This window comes from Pelophylax lessonae, assembly GCF_965119305.1.
Source record: "Pelophylax lessonae genome assembly, chromosome: 2".
NCBI classification, from domain to species: Eukaryota; Metazoa; Chordata; class Amphibia; order Anura; family Ranidae; genus Pelophylax; species Pelophylax lessonae.
This window is the reverse complement of record NC_138769.1, coordinates 516,224,895-516,240,448: the sequence shown is the minus strand read 5'-3', so window position 1 is coordinate 516,240,448 and position 15,554 is coordinate 516,224,895. Positions and strand designations below refer to the sequence as shown.

The following is a 15,554-nucleotide window of genomic DNA, read 5'->3' as shown; positions in this document are numbered from 1 at the left end:
AGTATTTCTTCTAAAAGATAAGTGCGACCCGGGACAGTACAGAGGCTATCCATTGTGGAATGTACTAGCCCTGACTGTCCCGGGGGTATTTTTATTGAAAAAAAAATGTCGTGGCCGGAACTCCGCTTTAAGAGTTCTTCTCTCTGTCCTGCTTTATGCACTCTGTGCTACCAGTCAATGGGAGGAAACAGAAAATGTGACCACTTTCATAACATTTTAAAGCATTTAGGGCCTGGACCTTAGACATTGCGAGTAGGTGCATTTTTTTTTTAATAGAGAATGTAGCAGCTGACAACAAGATTTTGCTTTTTAATTAGTCATTAGTTATTTCTTTTTAGGGCTCATTCACACTTGTGGGCTGCGTTAAAAAATGTGCAGCGCATTGCAATATGCGTACGCTATGTGCGGTTTACTGCTCTGTTCTGCTAATTGTAAAAAGGCATCCGGCTCTTTTTACAGTAGAATGCAAAGCGCACTTCCAGTGCATTGTGGTCCTCTGCATTGTCAAAAAATGTCTTTCAAGTTTTCATCTCTTGTGGTGTATTGGCAATTGATAATACATGAGCTGCCTTAAGACAATGCATGTTAATGCATGCCATAAAGCAATGTAACGTGCATGCATTAACACACTAGAACAGGACACTTAAGTGTGAATGGACACTTATAAAAATTCAGGAAATGTGGGTGTATTCTATTAAATACATAAGAAAAGGATCATTTTTTTTTTTTTGTTTAACAGAACATTTCAAAGTGCAATAATGTAGTCTAAGCAAATCATGTTTTTGCTTTTACAGCAAAGATTATTTCTGATTAGCTGCCCAAGCTATCTGTGTGCTCCCAGCACTTATTAAATAATGCAATTTAAGATTATATAAGGGCAATTCGCAAAATGCCGTAACCCATAGGAAACAATTGGATTTGCCAAGGGTTGCAGTTTTTTTTTAAATATTTGCAACTTGCTTATTTCAAATGGAAAATGTATAAAATTTAAAAAATGTGCTTAAAGATATTGTAAATTGTTCTTTTTAAAAAATATATATAACATGTTAATATATAACGTTATACTTACCTGCTCTGTGCAATGTTTTTGTACAGTGCAGCCCCAAACCTCCTAACCTGGGGTCCCCACACCCCACCCCCTCCCGGGGCTCTGGTCTCCTCCTCTTCCCTGTCACTTGGTATGGGGGCACACTTGCAGGCTCAAGCACAGGCTGCCTCCCTCTTATTCTTCACTTGGTTAATTAGATCCTGCATCACGGGCCATTAGTAGTAAAGCAATACAAGTTCACTTTCGGCCTACCTGAATAAATAAACTCACATCTAATTTTAAAACATAGACACTTGCAATATGAGCTGCCTGCATCCTATCAATGAAGGATGCTTATCAGTAGAATATGCCTGCATCCTAGCAGTTAAAGACACTAGACGGCAAGAGCTGCCCACATCTTAGCAATGAGGGACACTAGGCACAGGTGTTAACTGTGTCCTTGTAGGGGAGAATAGCAGGTGGAAAAAGTTCCAGCAACAAAGGATGCTAGGCAGCAGAAGATGCATCCAACCTAAGAAGGAAGCACACTAGGCAGTAAGAGTCCTAGCAAGGAAGGATGCAAGGCAGCAAGAGCCACCTGTGTCCTAGCAACGAAGGATGCTAGGCAGCAGCAACCACCTGTGTCCTAGCAACGATGGATGCTAGGCAGCAGCAGCCACCTGTGTCCTTGCAATGAAGGATGCTAGGCAGCAGCAGCCACCTGTGTCTACCATCCCAGAAGCAATGGACCTTAGGCAGCAAGAATCGCCTGCATCCTAGCAACCAAGGATGATAAGTGGCAAGAGCTGTCTAGCATCCTAGCAACCAACATACCCAATAGGGTACATTTGCACTACGCATGAAAATGTTAGTACAAAAGTTACATGTGTACAGTGTACAGATAAGATTTCATAATCCTACGCTCATGTGTAAAAGCCCTCTAAATACCAGAGACAGAAAACTATAGCTTTGTGAAGCAGATACCTTTTTTTCACAATTACACCTAAATAGACCAAAAGGAATCTGGAAAGTACAATGACAATTTCAAATCAAAATAGAATATGCAAGTTATTCTGAGAACCAGGTCACAGCTGATTCTTCCTTCCCTAGTCTTTACAAATTAATTAGGACAGAGGTTTAATCAGTGAAGCTTAAAAGATGCTCTGTTACAACACATGCGATTTGAAGTAATGCTTAAGGGTTACTATCAGAAACAAATAAACAATTAATATCTATCATATACCCTCCAGTGGGTTACAGCTTTAACATCCCTCAGTCACATCTAGTTACCCACTAGAAAATTGGATATGCCACAATCAGTTACCACATACCAGCAGCTACAGTTTATGGTAGCATTGTGCTATAGTTTTCCTGTGAACATATAGTGGTTTTATTTTATATCGAGTTTGTTTGCTTTGTCTTCATTGCTTATAAATGATTTACTATACAAATAGGAGAAAAGCCAAACAAATTGAAGATATTTTAAAGTAAATGGCCATAATAGTAATGTTATCCAGTACATCTCTGCAATACATGCACATTCCCACAAATGCAGCAGGCACAGAAAAATACTCATTGATCTGCCAGAAATCCTAAGGCTGCATGTACATGGACATCAAGAGGATGTAAACCACCTAGTACTTTTCCACTCCCAGGTAGCCATCAGTGCCGTGTACATCCATCCATTCCAGTGAATATCTGCAAGCGTAAATGGATTCTGCATCAACATTTAAAGTGTAGGCAATGCAGTCTTTTTTTCTCCACTGCAGGTGGCGCTCAACCACAGCGGCAATGCAAAGGGAGAGGAACTCAAGAGGAACATGGTTTCCTGGGTCACTGGAGCAGCCCGTGTGACTCTAGCAGCCATCATGGGTCAGGCAAAGTCTATTTAAAACCCTGGCTCCTAATTTTGTCACGCATTTGGCATATGGGTAGTGTAGGGACAGGTCACCCATCAGTCAGGGACAGTGATAGTGGCAGGGAAAGGTTCCAGATGAGAAGGGAAAGCCTAGGGATCTGTCACTCTGCCTGGAAACATCCCCGTTTGAGCATAGATTTGCCAGGCCGCATTCTGCCCCTCAAGACAGATGCTGTAAGTTGGGCTAAGATCTGATCTGCTATAATCTGCTGTGCATCCATGAGTGTTTCCGATCGGGCTGCCTTCCCGCCTGGCTTGGTTGTGAACTGTTATACTCTAACTACAATTCAAGTTCTATTGCATCTGGACTGTGTGTGTGTTACTGCCACTGGACCACGCTGAACCCACCCACATGCCACACATGGGCGTATGGTATATTTCCCCAATGCAAAAGTAGCCTATTCAGGGGAATATGCCGTACGCATATGCATGGGTAAAAGCCCAAGCAGAAGCCCCCAGCTATTAAACCAAGGTAGCTGCATACAGCCATTCACTTATATGGACAGCTGTACACAGCACCTGCTGCTGTCCGGGTGTAGAAAAGCATAGGGGATTTTACACGTGAGGACTTTGCATCTTCTAGACATCCAAGTGCCTGACGCCTAACTTCCTGTTTCATCTGACAACACAGTGCCTCTGGTGCATTAAGATCCCAAACAGTGCTATTATTCCTGCCAAATTCTCCTATGGACTACAGAACACCTCTTTATCTACGTAACATAACATGTGCCAGTTGCATGTACTTATTCTTATGTATTACCCACTGGCAGAAATATATTGATTTTATAGGGCATCCAGCCATGATAGTAATGTCAAACTGGGTTAACATTCACTATGGGAACAGCACAGAGAAATTGCTGCGGGGAGTTTCAGGGTTTTCCATTTTCAGCTAGATAAATAACAAATGAAAGAACAACATATTTAAAACAGTGGACCAACATAAACAGCACTCTATTAGTAGCAGGCAACTAGAACACATATATCATGCTATAATTCTAAGATGAATGTCACATTCGTTACATATATATATATATATATATATATATATATATATATATATATATATATATATGTATATATATATATATATATATCTAGTTCAAAACAGCTCCAGGTTTTAGATCATGTCTAGTGCAGCAATGAACCGACATCCCGTAAATGTATGTATTTATTTATTTAGTAGAGAGTCATAGAAAAAAAAAAAAGAACTAAAAGCTGTATACAGCATTAAAGAAGAACTCTGCTTTAAACAAAATGTGTATAACACTTCTAATTGCAGTGTTGTTTGAATCTTTAGCCTAGGCTTAATGATTAACAATTTTGGCTTCATTTCATTAGCAGGGTGTACCGCTAATATGCTAATAGCTAATCTAGTAAGCCAGACAGTCAGAATAATTTGTTGTCTGTCCCGCTTCAAGATCATTAGGCATCAGTGGGATGGGATGCTGTGCTTGCCCTCACCATTGACAGCAAATGACATGCTAAATTGAAAGAATGGCATGTGGGCAACATAAAAAGGATGCAAATTATTGCAGAAAGGGTTGTCCTTGTTTATTGAGAAATTCAAATGATATTATATGGTAGGATTCCATCTAACTGTTTAGCAGTATGCTTCAGTTATTGGGATTTTTTATTCCCATTGAACTGAACGGATGGTAGTTTTAGGTACACTGACAAGTGACCACTTTTTGTTTCTTCTAGGTTTGTGTTTCCCACAACTGCTTTAATGATACATGCATGAGATCACTAGCTCTGCAAGTGATTTATAGAAAGCAGAAAAACATACAACTAAGGCCCCTTTCACACATACAGTCTGTTTTTCTGTTTTTCATACATCCGTTAATGGATGAAAAACGGACATCAATGCATCTCTATGTAAAAACGGATGACAACAGATGAACATCCGTTTTCATCCACTTCCGTCAATGTCCTTTTTTGGAATGGATGAATGCCCTATTTTTCATCCGTCAAAAAAAGGGATCGGACAAAAAATGGATGTAAACGGACAAAAAAAAGGATGAAAAACAGTTGAAAAAACGGATGAAAAACGGATGAAAAAGCGGATGAAAAACTGATACATTTTGACGTTTGACGTGACGGAACTGATGAACTGAACGGACCGTATGTGTGAAAGGGGCCTAAGTAGTATATATATTAAAGATACATGGAGGCAGACATTACTGACCCTCTTCTGAAAATACTAGTTGCTTGGCTGTCTCCACCTTCGTGCTTTTTAGTTCACTTTACAGTAACATACATATTGCATGCTAAAATAGAGAATAGTCAGTGCTCCTAATATTCATGTTTCTTCTGGTCAGTGACACAGTATTGAAGCCACTATACCAGCTAATACGTATTAGCACAGTGGCTTAGTGGTTAGCACTTCTGCTTTGCAGCACCAGGGTCCTTGGATTGAATCCTGTTTGGGACACTACTTGCATACAGTTTGTATGTTCTCTCTGTGATTGTGTGGGCTTCATCTGGTTTCCTTCGACACTCCAAAGACCTGCTGGTAGGTTAATGGGATCCTGTCCAAAAATGTGCCCTAGTAGGTATAAATATGCCTTTGAGTTAGGAACCTTAGATTGTAATCCCCTTGAGGGCCGGGATTGATGTGAAGGTACAATATACGGAAAGTACTGTGTAAGAATTGTTAGCAGAAAATAAATACCTATTATAAATAAATTTCTACAGTGGGATACTAGTACCAAGCCTCTGTGTAAAGTTTAGGGGGTTTTCTGGGTATCACACACAACCCCAGTGATGTAGTTAGTCTAATCCCCATACATATTCTTTACATGTATCACCTTCTTTGCTCTCCTGCTGGCATCTACCTCTTTGATCTCCTATATAGCCATTATTTAAGCCAATGCTCTCTCCACAAAGCCTACTTAAGCCCATGGTGGCAGACTGCTTCAATTAGGGGGTAAAATCCCCAAGGTCTCCTTAGTGCCTAGATACCATTGTCCAATACATTATGGTTCACACACATTTCCAACTACTAATGTCAATATCCTGCTTGAAAAAGGGAACTTAAGGCAGTTTACATGGAATAATGGATCACAGAAAGGCAGACGCCTTAAGTGGGAACTACCAGTGGTAGTAAAGAGTAATTGCATCACATGCCCAGGGCAAGATTAACATGTAGGCCCCATTTATGGATAGAAAAAAAAAGGAAAATTCCATCTTCTGTTAACCACTTAAGCCCCGGAAGATTTTACCCCCTTCCTGACCAGGGCCTATTTTGCGATTCGGCACTGTGTGACTTTAACCGCCAATTGCACGGTCATGCGACGCTGTACCCAAATGAAATTGATGTCCTTTTTTTCCCACAAACAGAGCTTACTTTTGGTAGTATTTGATCACCTGTGCGATTTTTTGATCGTGCGCTATAAACAGAAAAAGAGCGTCAATTTTGCAAAAATAACAATATTTTTCACATATTTTTATATGAAATTCCCCAAAAAAAATTAAAAATCAAAATTTTTTAACATTTTCGGCCAATTTGTTTTATGCTACATATGTTTGGTAAAAAAAAATTGCAAAAAGCGTATTTTGATTGGTTTGCGCAAAAGTTATCGCGTTTACTAACAAAGGGAAAGATTTTTGTCATTTTTGTTGTTTTTTTTTTTAACGCGTAATGGCGGCGATCTGCGATTTTTTTTTGCAGTACTGCGACATTGCAGGGGACAGATCGGACCCTTGACTGACATTTTTGACACTTTTGGGGTTACCAGTGACATTTCTACAGTAATCAGTGCTATACATATGCACTGTTACTGTAAAATTACACTGGCAGTGAAGGGGGTAACTTTTTTTGAGAGGGAGGGGTTATGTGTGTCCCTAGGGGCGTGATTCTAACTGTGATTGGCTGTGACTTGAGGTGTAGGAACAGTGATCAATGGTCCTACATAGTAGAACCGTATGATCACTATTCCTACACAGGGGAGAATGACAGGCGGCTTGTTTACATCAGCCGCCTGCCTTTCTCCCTCTGCACCAATGATCGCCGAGTGACCGGCGGACATCGTGCGCGCCGGTCACACGCGCGGGGGGGTCCGTGACCACACGGGAGCGGGAGCACGCCTCCAGGGGCGTGCGCTTGCTCGCTCCCTAGACCCTCACAGGCTAGCGACGTAGTACTACGTCGCTCTGCCTGTGAGGGGCTGACTGCCGACGTAAATAGTCGTGCGGCAGTCGGCAAGTGGTTAAAGAGTTTCTATATGAAAAGGCTTCTAATCATTCCTAAAGGATTGAGTCTAGGTAAATCCCTTTTTCACTTGCCTATGCCAAAAAAGCTTTCCAGGACATGAAACAAGCAGAACCTGCTCATCTCCACAACTACAGCTGAGAACAACAATAAAGTATCTAAAAATTTACATCTATCTATCATAGATGGAGCAAATTTCTTTCGTGCAACCATGAGTTGCAGAAGAGAAATTCCCTTGATTTCCCCATCAACACGGACAGCGTTGACAGGGAAATCCCTTCCACCAAGCTATTGTGTTCTCCTGGCGGGAGGGCAGGGGAAGTTGTCCCCGGGAGAACACAGTGATTATTGTTAGAGGCTATAACAGCCGCTAGCAATAATCATATGTAAAATCTGGCAGGCTGATCGTACCCAGGTTGATCAACTTGGGTACATTCAGCCTGTCCATACATGGTCAGAATCTCATCCAGTTCCTTATGGCCAGCTTCATTTATGACTTTCATGTAGTGAGGATTGTTTTCTCTGTATACACTTGCTTTGCACAAGTGCTCCAGGTTATATTTAAAAATGAAAGATAAGGTAGCTCATCTAGATTAATGTGGCCTTGTAGCCTTTTGAAAGCTCAGTGTGTGCTCGGTGTATGCTACACACTTTCAACAAAAAATAGAATCGAATAAAAAGAAAAAAACTCTATTTGACGATGCGTAAGCTTTCCACCATGGTCAAGTAAAATTGCCTTCCTTTGGATGGTGGCTGTAGTGCTTGTGATCTTTCTAATCAGAGCTGATCAGGTAACTTTAATTGTATGAAAAGAAGACTTTGTGTTCAGGTACTTTAAAGCAGCAAGTCTTTTTACAGTCATGTGAACCACTAAAAAAAGGGAAATAGATGATTACAATTCATGTGGTCACTCAGGCAGCTTCCATGTGTCAATATCACCTTTAGTTTATTGCAACTTCTCCCTTCTCCAGATAAGTGTGAACATTCTATCGTAGCGGGGAGAAACAAACACTGCAGTTTGAGCAATTCTTATTGCCTAATTAAACGCAAGAAAGCACAGACAAATAATTCTTAACAGAAATCGAGAGGATCCCGGAGCAACAAAGTCACATCTTACTTAAAGCATTTTCTCTGTGTGTTTTTCCCATTTTTTAAGTTTAACCTCTGTGGATCAATGTGCTTCCTTAAAAGACTTTAATAAATTAAAGTGCAGAGAGCTTTTTTCACCAGGCAGAAAAAGCTGATGAGACAGGTTTAGTTTAATCTCAGGCAATAGAAGTCATTAACCATTCTCTCAGGGATTAAAATATAGCTTGCCCTTTTCTTCTCTCACTTATCATTAGCATCACTTTAATCTCCCAGCGTTTCACACTGCTATTTTAATCATTACTTACTGCCTTTTGACAAGTGCAGAACATGCTTTTTCTCATTGAGGCAATATCCTGGTTTTAGCTGACAAATGTAGGACATAATGTAAAAATATCAAAGTGACATCTCTTAAACACACCTTCATCATAAAAATCTCTAAAGTTACAATATTCCTTTGTCTAACATATTCATTGAAATTATCATTTGAAAGGTGCAAAGTTTAAAGCTAAAGTTTTTTTTTTTTTTTCCTCTGACCTATCAAACTACTTTTACAGTGGTCACAAACACTGTGAATCGCTGGCACTTCATTAAAACTTTTATACAGTAATGCAAGGGCATAACAGGAAATACAGTAACCTATGGCAACAAACTAGCAATTCCCTTTTCCAAATTCTGTCTGCTTTAAACCAATGAAACATGAAAGGCATTTGGTTCCGGTTGGTTTCACTTGCATTCCCTGTTGTAATATTTTTGTTAGTCAACCCATTAAAAACCCATACTCCTAAAATAATTCGATTTTTTTTTTTCAATTTAGCAAATCTGCACTTGTTTTCAAGGCCACATCAGACCCTTGGGTAAATGTGAGCCCTAAAAATGTTCTAATCCCCATGTATTTTTTTCTTTTTAGAACTTTATCCTCACGCACACAGGACGTTTAAAAAAAACACTAGCGCTGCTCCCAGGAAAAAGCAGCTGTAAAAACGTGCTTTTAGCCACGTTTTTGACTAGCGTTTATGGGCGTTTTTTGGTATTAGCGTTTTTGAGTGTTTTTACAGTAAAAACACTCCCTATAGTGTAAAAACATCTAAAAATGCCAAAAGCAGCGAAATGTGGCTAAAAGCTTGTTACAGCTTTCAGCCGCGTTCAGCGGCGTTTTAAATTTTTTATTTTTTTTTCAAATATAACTTTTATTTTTAGAACACAAAAAAGGCATACAACGAAACAAAAAAATAAGTACATGCCAATCAAGTTATCATAAAAAAATTCAAGCGATCATAAAAAGTAACTCAAATCATCACTACCTCCTCCATGTACCCCCGCAGGAGGGTCTCCTTAAATTTATATACCTTCCCACGTTTTAAATTTTTACAGCTCAACAGCCTCTGCTAATGGACACACAGGCTGTCATTTTTTTCTACTGCCCATAAATGCTTATGCCTCCAAACGCCTCTAAAAATGTATGTGTGTAAGGATACATAGGCCTACATGGAGGGGCATTTAGAGGCAGTAAAAAGAAAAAGTCAGACTAACAGCAAGTGTAAAGATGTCCTGTGTGCATGAGCCCTAAATGAGAAAACAGGCTAGTTATAACTTTTGAAATGTGCTGTAACTGGCATAAATGCTTACCAGCACCCAAGAAGCTAGTTTAGTAGAGATTCACATTTGAAACCAGCTTTGGTTATTTGTTGGTTTTTGCTTCAAAAGCTTTAATTAGTAATTGTTTGGTCAATGCAGTCACAAGATCTGAGATCAGTTACAAATAAAAAAAGAACACTTACATGATTCCTTAACGCCATTTGGTCACTTGCCTTGACTCTACCTGCCTATGAGGGTTACTGTAAAAAACTAAGTGATAATCTACACACAGAGACTTTTAGGACTTATTAACACTTGCATTTGGGGAGCAGTACGATCATGATGAACTGCGCGTTTACCACCTTCCCAACTTCTCCCCCACAGGTTGCAGTGGCAGCATGCCACGGGCTGTGATGCGTTGTTTTGCAGCTGTGGTAAAAAAAAAACTCATGTTGTGCTCAACGGGCAATACGGACCGCCAAACACGACCCATTCAACTGAATGCGGCCATGATGCAACCATCCCGCAACCAAGTGCAAAACATGGTATTGTAAGGCAGTGCTGTGGGCTGATAGGGGTTAAAAGGTGAGGAGGTGACATCATGTCTCCCCAGTCCCCACCACCTATCAAATGCCCACTGCAAAAAAGATCCACCGTGGATTGCACTTCAGAGGGCTAATGCTAGTAAAAGCTAGCCACTAAAGTGGAACACATTTTCTAGAAATATGGCTGATTAATGAAAACTGGCACAGAGAACAATGCAGCTGCTGGACATCAACCAATCAGTGGTTTTGCATATATTTTATTTCTATATTATGGTCAGCATTAAAAAAATAAAATGTAAAAAACATTTGTTTTTTTTAGCTAGGTAAAGTACTTAAGGGCAAGATGTGACATATATTTTATTTCTACCGATAATAAAATGGATGCAATAAATTAGCATAAAAAGTGAAAAAAATCCAATCCAACCATAAAAATGGAAATGACCACATTATCACACAACACCCCCCTTAGTCCAGACCACTGTGTGGAAGAGACAACCTGCTTAATTGCCTCAGATGGTTTTTCTTACTGTATCCTGTCTGCATTATGCAGAAGGCTCTATGCCCATAGAGCAGTCACTCTTCATACATTTCAGAGGGTCTCTGTGCAGTTGGGGAGGGGGGGGGTGTATGTCTACAAGAAGGGAGGGGGGTAGTTGTGTGTTTACAGGTTGAGATTGAATGGGTCTGTGTGTGTATGCCACTTCTAGCAGGTTGTGCAGGGCCCCTAAGATTTCAAATGGTGGCCCTTTTATAACCCACCTGGTCACTGCAGACTAAGTGCCCCAGGAGAACAAAGGAAAAAAGGAGGAATCATCTGCCATTTGTGTGTGTGGGGGGGCGGTTAAAAGAAAGACTATACTGTAGATTTTGACTTGCTATGTGTAGGCTAGTGGGCCAGAGGGAGGAGTGCTGCACACTTAAGGGCAAGCACCCAGACTCAAAAGTCTGGCAACAAAGAAGGAGAAAGCCAGGGTGTATCAATAGCTCTTTTATTAAATAGATCCTGCAAAACCTCAATGATCAGAAGGTAAGTAGCTGATAAAGCACAATCTATGGGGAAGTGCCCTGATACCCTATGTATAGCAAGAGTTTCTGCAATGATACATTGATTATTAGTTTAATGTGGCACCGTGCTTTTCCCCCAGGTGCTGTGACACTGGGTTCTGACCACAAAATTATTCTTTCAGTGGCTTATTCAGTCAGAACATACTTCCCAAGACAAAGGACGGGGGGGGGGGGGTTCAGGAGGAGCAGATGCTCTGGGCACCATGTTGAAACTTACATCCTCTTCATCAAATGCATTTTTTACTTTTCTGGCACTCTTGGGTCTACATGGAACCTGATTAGCAGTCCCAAAGCTGTACAGAGATGCTGAGACAAGTGCAGTGGCAACCAAAGTGGGATCCTAGCTGCAGAGGACAATTTGGGGAATAAGGGCTTGCAGTTATGCATTTCAACTCTGGGCATTGGGTGGCCTAGTCTTGGAACTGTTTCCATGTAACCTGATTGAGAGACAAAATGGATCCAAAAACAAAGTATGCAGTGTTTAATACATAACTCGCTTGTTCCATAGATTATTTTAAACAACACCAGAAAAAAAACATACACATTTAAACCAGGTGTATGCCACATGATGGTGCTCCATATATTTTTTTTTTCAATCTACTATTTCTTTCATTGCCAATAGCATAGCTATTACTATACTTCCGACGCTTCAACAACACAGCTGCGGGTGTCCTACACAGCAACCATAGTGTTGTTCACAATTGCACCACTTTCATCCTCCTATCCCTTTACCCAGTCACAGAATGTTCTGCATTGTTCGAACCTATTTCCAAAATCCAAAGCTTTCTATGAATGGGCAGGTGAGAGGAAAGGCAGGCAGAGTGGCAGCTCTGTAGGACAGCTTTATCTATCCTCTCAGAGTGCCAGAGTAAAACTAAAGCTATACTATAGGAACCAGTGAATTGTTAAAATTTTAAAGTGATATATTCAAGCAGGGGCATACATCTCCTTAAACTTAACTTTTTCAAATGTTTATTATTTACGGGAGTTGCTCTACAAAGAAGAATCGCAGCTTTCATTTGAATTGCCAAGCTGGCCAAAACAAACTATGTTATTTAAAAAAAATGTGTCCACCCCTGTGTGTACTGTATCCTACTTTTGTAGCATTAGCTACGTACAGTAGGTAATGCTGTGTTCCAGCAGCAGTGCAGGGGACTTCCTGTTTGCTACCAGAACAAAATAGAATTGCCATCTGAATAGATGAGGTGCAAATCATGATGTTATCCTCCTGCTTCATCAATCAGAGAAACCCTTGCATTATAGAGGAAGTAACCTTTCATTACTAAATTGTACCTTTAGGTTAGCCTATAACAAGGCTAACTTATAGGTAGTGTAAATATCTCCTAAACGTGCACCGTTTAGGAAATATTTACTGTATATGCAGCCAGTGACATCACTGATGCATGTGCTCTGAAGGAATGGCCATCCATGCCGTTCCTTCAGAGCCCTGTGCCGTGACAAGCGGATTCCGTGCGCATGATCGGGAGTGATGTCATCCCGCCTCCAGCCAGTCACAGAGCCAGAGTCCACAAACCCAGAAGCAAGACGGGTGAAGATGGAAGCAGCCTCCAGTGATGACATCGCATTGCTGGCAGGCTTCGTTTTCAGGTAAGTTTCACATAATGTGCTAGTATCCGATGTATACGAACACATTATGCCTTTACATTACAGGTAATAAAATAAAATAAAAAAATGTCCAGCGGTTTATAACCGCTTTAACTGATAAAAATACAAGGCTTCTCCTAAATGGCAGAAAAGCGTTCACTGACTGATTTTATTCCACCGCATGTGGGAAGTCGCTTGTACTCCTGCCAAAACACAGTGTGGCATACTGTAAGTAGCCAATAGAAAAACAGTATGATACAGTGAACACATTAGTCACATATTAATATAATTGAAATAGTTTGTTTTAGGCCAAAACTATTTAAAATCCAATAGAAGCTGGAATTCTACTTTAAGTAGACTTCAGATATCCATAATCATCAGGTGACTATTGTGCAGCAACCTTCTTATTGGGGTGAGATGATATTCATAGGAAGTGTAACTGACAAAGATCAACACCAATGTTTGCAAAAAGTACTGTATATGGAGTTTATAGGAAACATTTTGGTGAAACCCTATTATTTACAACTCATTGCTTCAATTATGACTTTTTCCTACACATAGGTATTATGCAGTTGTCCATCTGGTTCTCTGACAGTAAAGGATCTCTTGAAAGCTGGATCTGAAATGGAATCCATCACTAGAACATGGAGGCACACAGCCTCTTCTAGCTTCATGACTATTACACAGGACATGTTCTTGTTGTTTTTTTTTTGTTTTTTTTGGGGGTCCCATCCTGGCTTAGAAAATTGTGAAAATTTGCAAATAATTTTATATATATTTCTTTGCTTCTATTGATGAAGAAAAAATGGCATGACCAACAACTATAAAGGGAAAAGCTGCTTCCTTGCCACCTATAGGTGTAGGCCAACTGTGGCTAACAGAAAACCTATCCCTGGTCTAGATCATTTCCTAACACCCATCTGCTATTTAAAATCTAAGAGTACGTTCATGAAAGCAGATTCCTTATTACTGTGGGTTACAGCACGTGTTTTGAGTACATTAATAAACTGGACCCACTTGACACTGCTATCAGAAAAAATAATTTTCAGCACCAGTGGGAGTCCCATAATACACAAAGGATGGCTAATTTAAAAATGTTTTTAGCACACACAACCATCATTAAGCAAAGCAAAATTATGAAAAAGATGTTGTTATTTAGATGTTCCGTTTGCTTGTTTTATGTATACATCATAAAAAGTTACCCGTGGTTCGCCCCGAGAGTTTAATTTAATCCATCTGAAATGATCTCATCCCACCTTTAACTATAATATAAAATGAAAAGAAAAAATATGTTGCACTATATATTTCAACAATAAAATCCCTTCTTAAGCTTCACAAAGCAGAACAATTCATTATTTGATCTCTCTCCAGGTTCAAAGTCTCTTATTGCGCAACTTCAAAGAAGTCAGTATATAATCAAAGACAAACAGCTGTGAAAACATTCTTTTATTACTTTTTATATTATCATTTAGCAAGCATTGTTTGAAGAAACCAGCCGAACTTGTCCAAACAATGACTATCTTCAGGAGGCTTTTTTGTACATGTGTGTAATTAAATCAAATTGTCTAATTGTAATATGGTTGATATGTAATGATCTAACATTTGTAGAGAATTTCCACATAGCATGTATTATATATCCTGTCAGTGTAATTGGATGCAGAAATGTCTATTTTACAGCTGCATGTTTCATTGTGCTGTTTCTGCAGCTAAGTGCTCTTGTTTCCTGCTGTATAGTAGCGCTTTTAATTGAATTTATATATTTGCTTCGAGGGTCTTTTCCACTCTGATAATAATGTGATTTGTTAATTTACTAAAATGAACAGTAAAAGGAAAATTGGAAGCCCAATCACTTACCTCCTAGGTTTCCTTTATGACTTCATAAATAGCATCAAAGCCAAAGCTTATAAAGGCATAGTGTAAGGTGAAAATGAATGCATGTAAAAGATAAAAGCCCTGAGCCTAATTGGTACCTGAAACATTCCAGTGGACACAGTTCAGATTTCAGCAGATAAAGTGCTCAAGGCAAACCCTAGGTTCCACCACTGATGATTCTGAATGGAACATTATGTAGCTTACACTGCATTATGATAAGTCTGAACGGGCACGCAAATATGTTTAGCAGAAATGGATTTGATGGTCCTAGAAAAGATTGGATTCTGCACACCAATAGACATACAAAGACACATGTCCTGGATTTTGCATTTATAATGAGGCTGATTTAGAAAACATAATAATTATCACTCAAGTCCAGAAGAATATTCTATTTTTTGTCAGTAAAATGCTTGAACCTGATTGGGTAATTGAAGTGAACTCAAGCAAGAGATAATATATTTCTTTAGAAAATCAACTTTACTGTATATTCCAAAACAGAACAACACACACATAATACTACTCTTCTACATAGACTCGGTGTGTTACTCAGCATTCACTATAAGGTCTTCGGATTTTAAATCACAGATATTAGTAGTTTCTCTGACTTACAACACATCATTTTATAACCAGTAAATGGCCCACATGGGA

General features: G+C 39.6%; 1 protein-coding gene and 1 pseudogene across 6 annotated transcripts in view; one reads left to right on the top strand and one right to left on the bottom strand.

Moving 5' to 3' along the window:
* Nucleotides 1–15,554, bottom strand: part of DACH1 (dachshund family transcription factor 1) — a 482,576-nt gene that overhangs the window by 333,383 nt on the left and 133,639 nt on the right. The window lies entirely within an intron of this gene.
* The window catches only part of LOC309546711 (protein transport protein Sec61 subunit beta-like), a 54,601-nt pseudogene continuing 52,031 nt past the window's right edge, over nucleotides 12,985–15,554 (top strand). Inside the window, exon 1 of the transcript in view lies at nucleotides 12,985–13,037. The product of the transcript in view is annotated as a protein transport protein Sec61 subunit beta-like (transcript). The remainder of the gene's footprint in view (nucleotides 13,038–15,554) is intronic.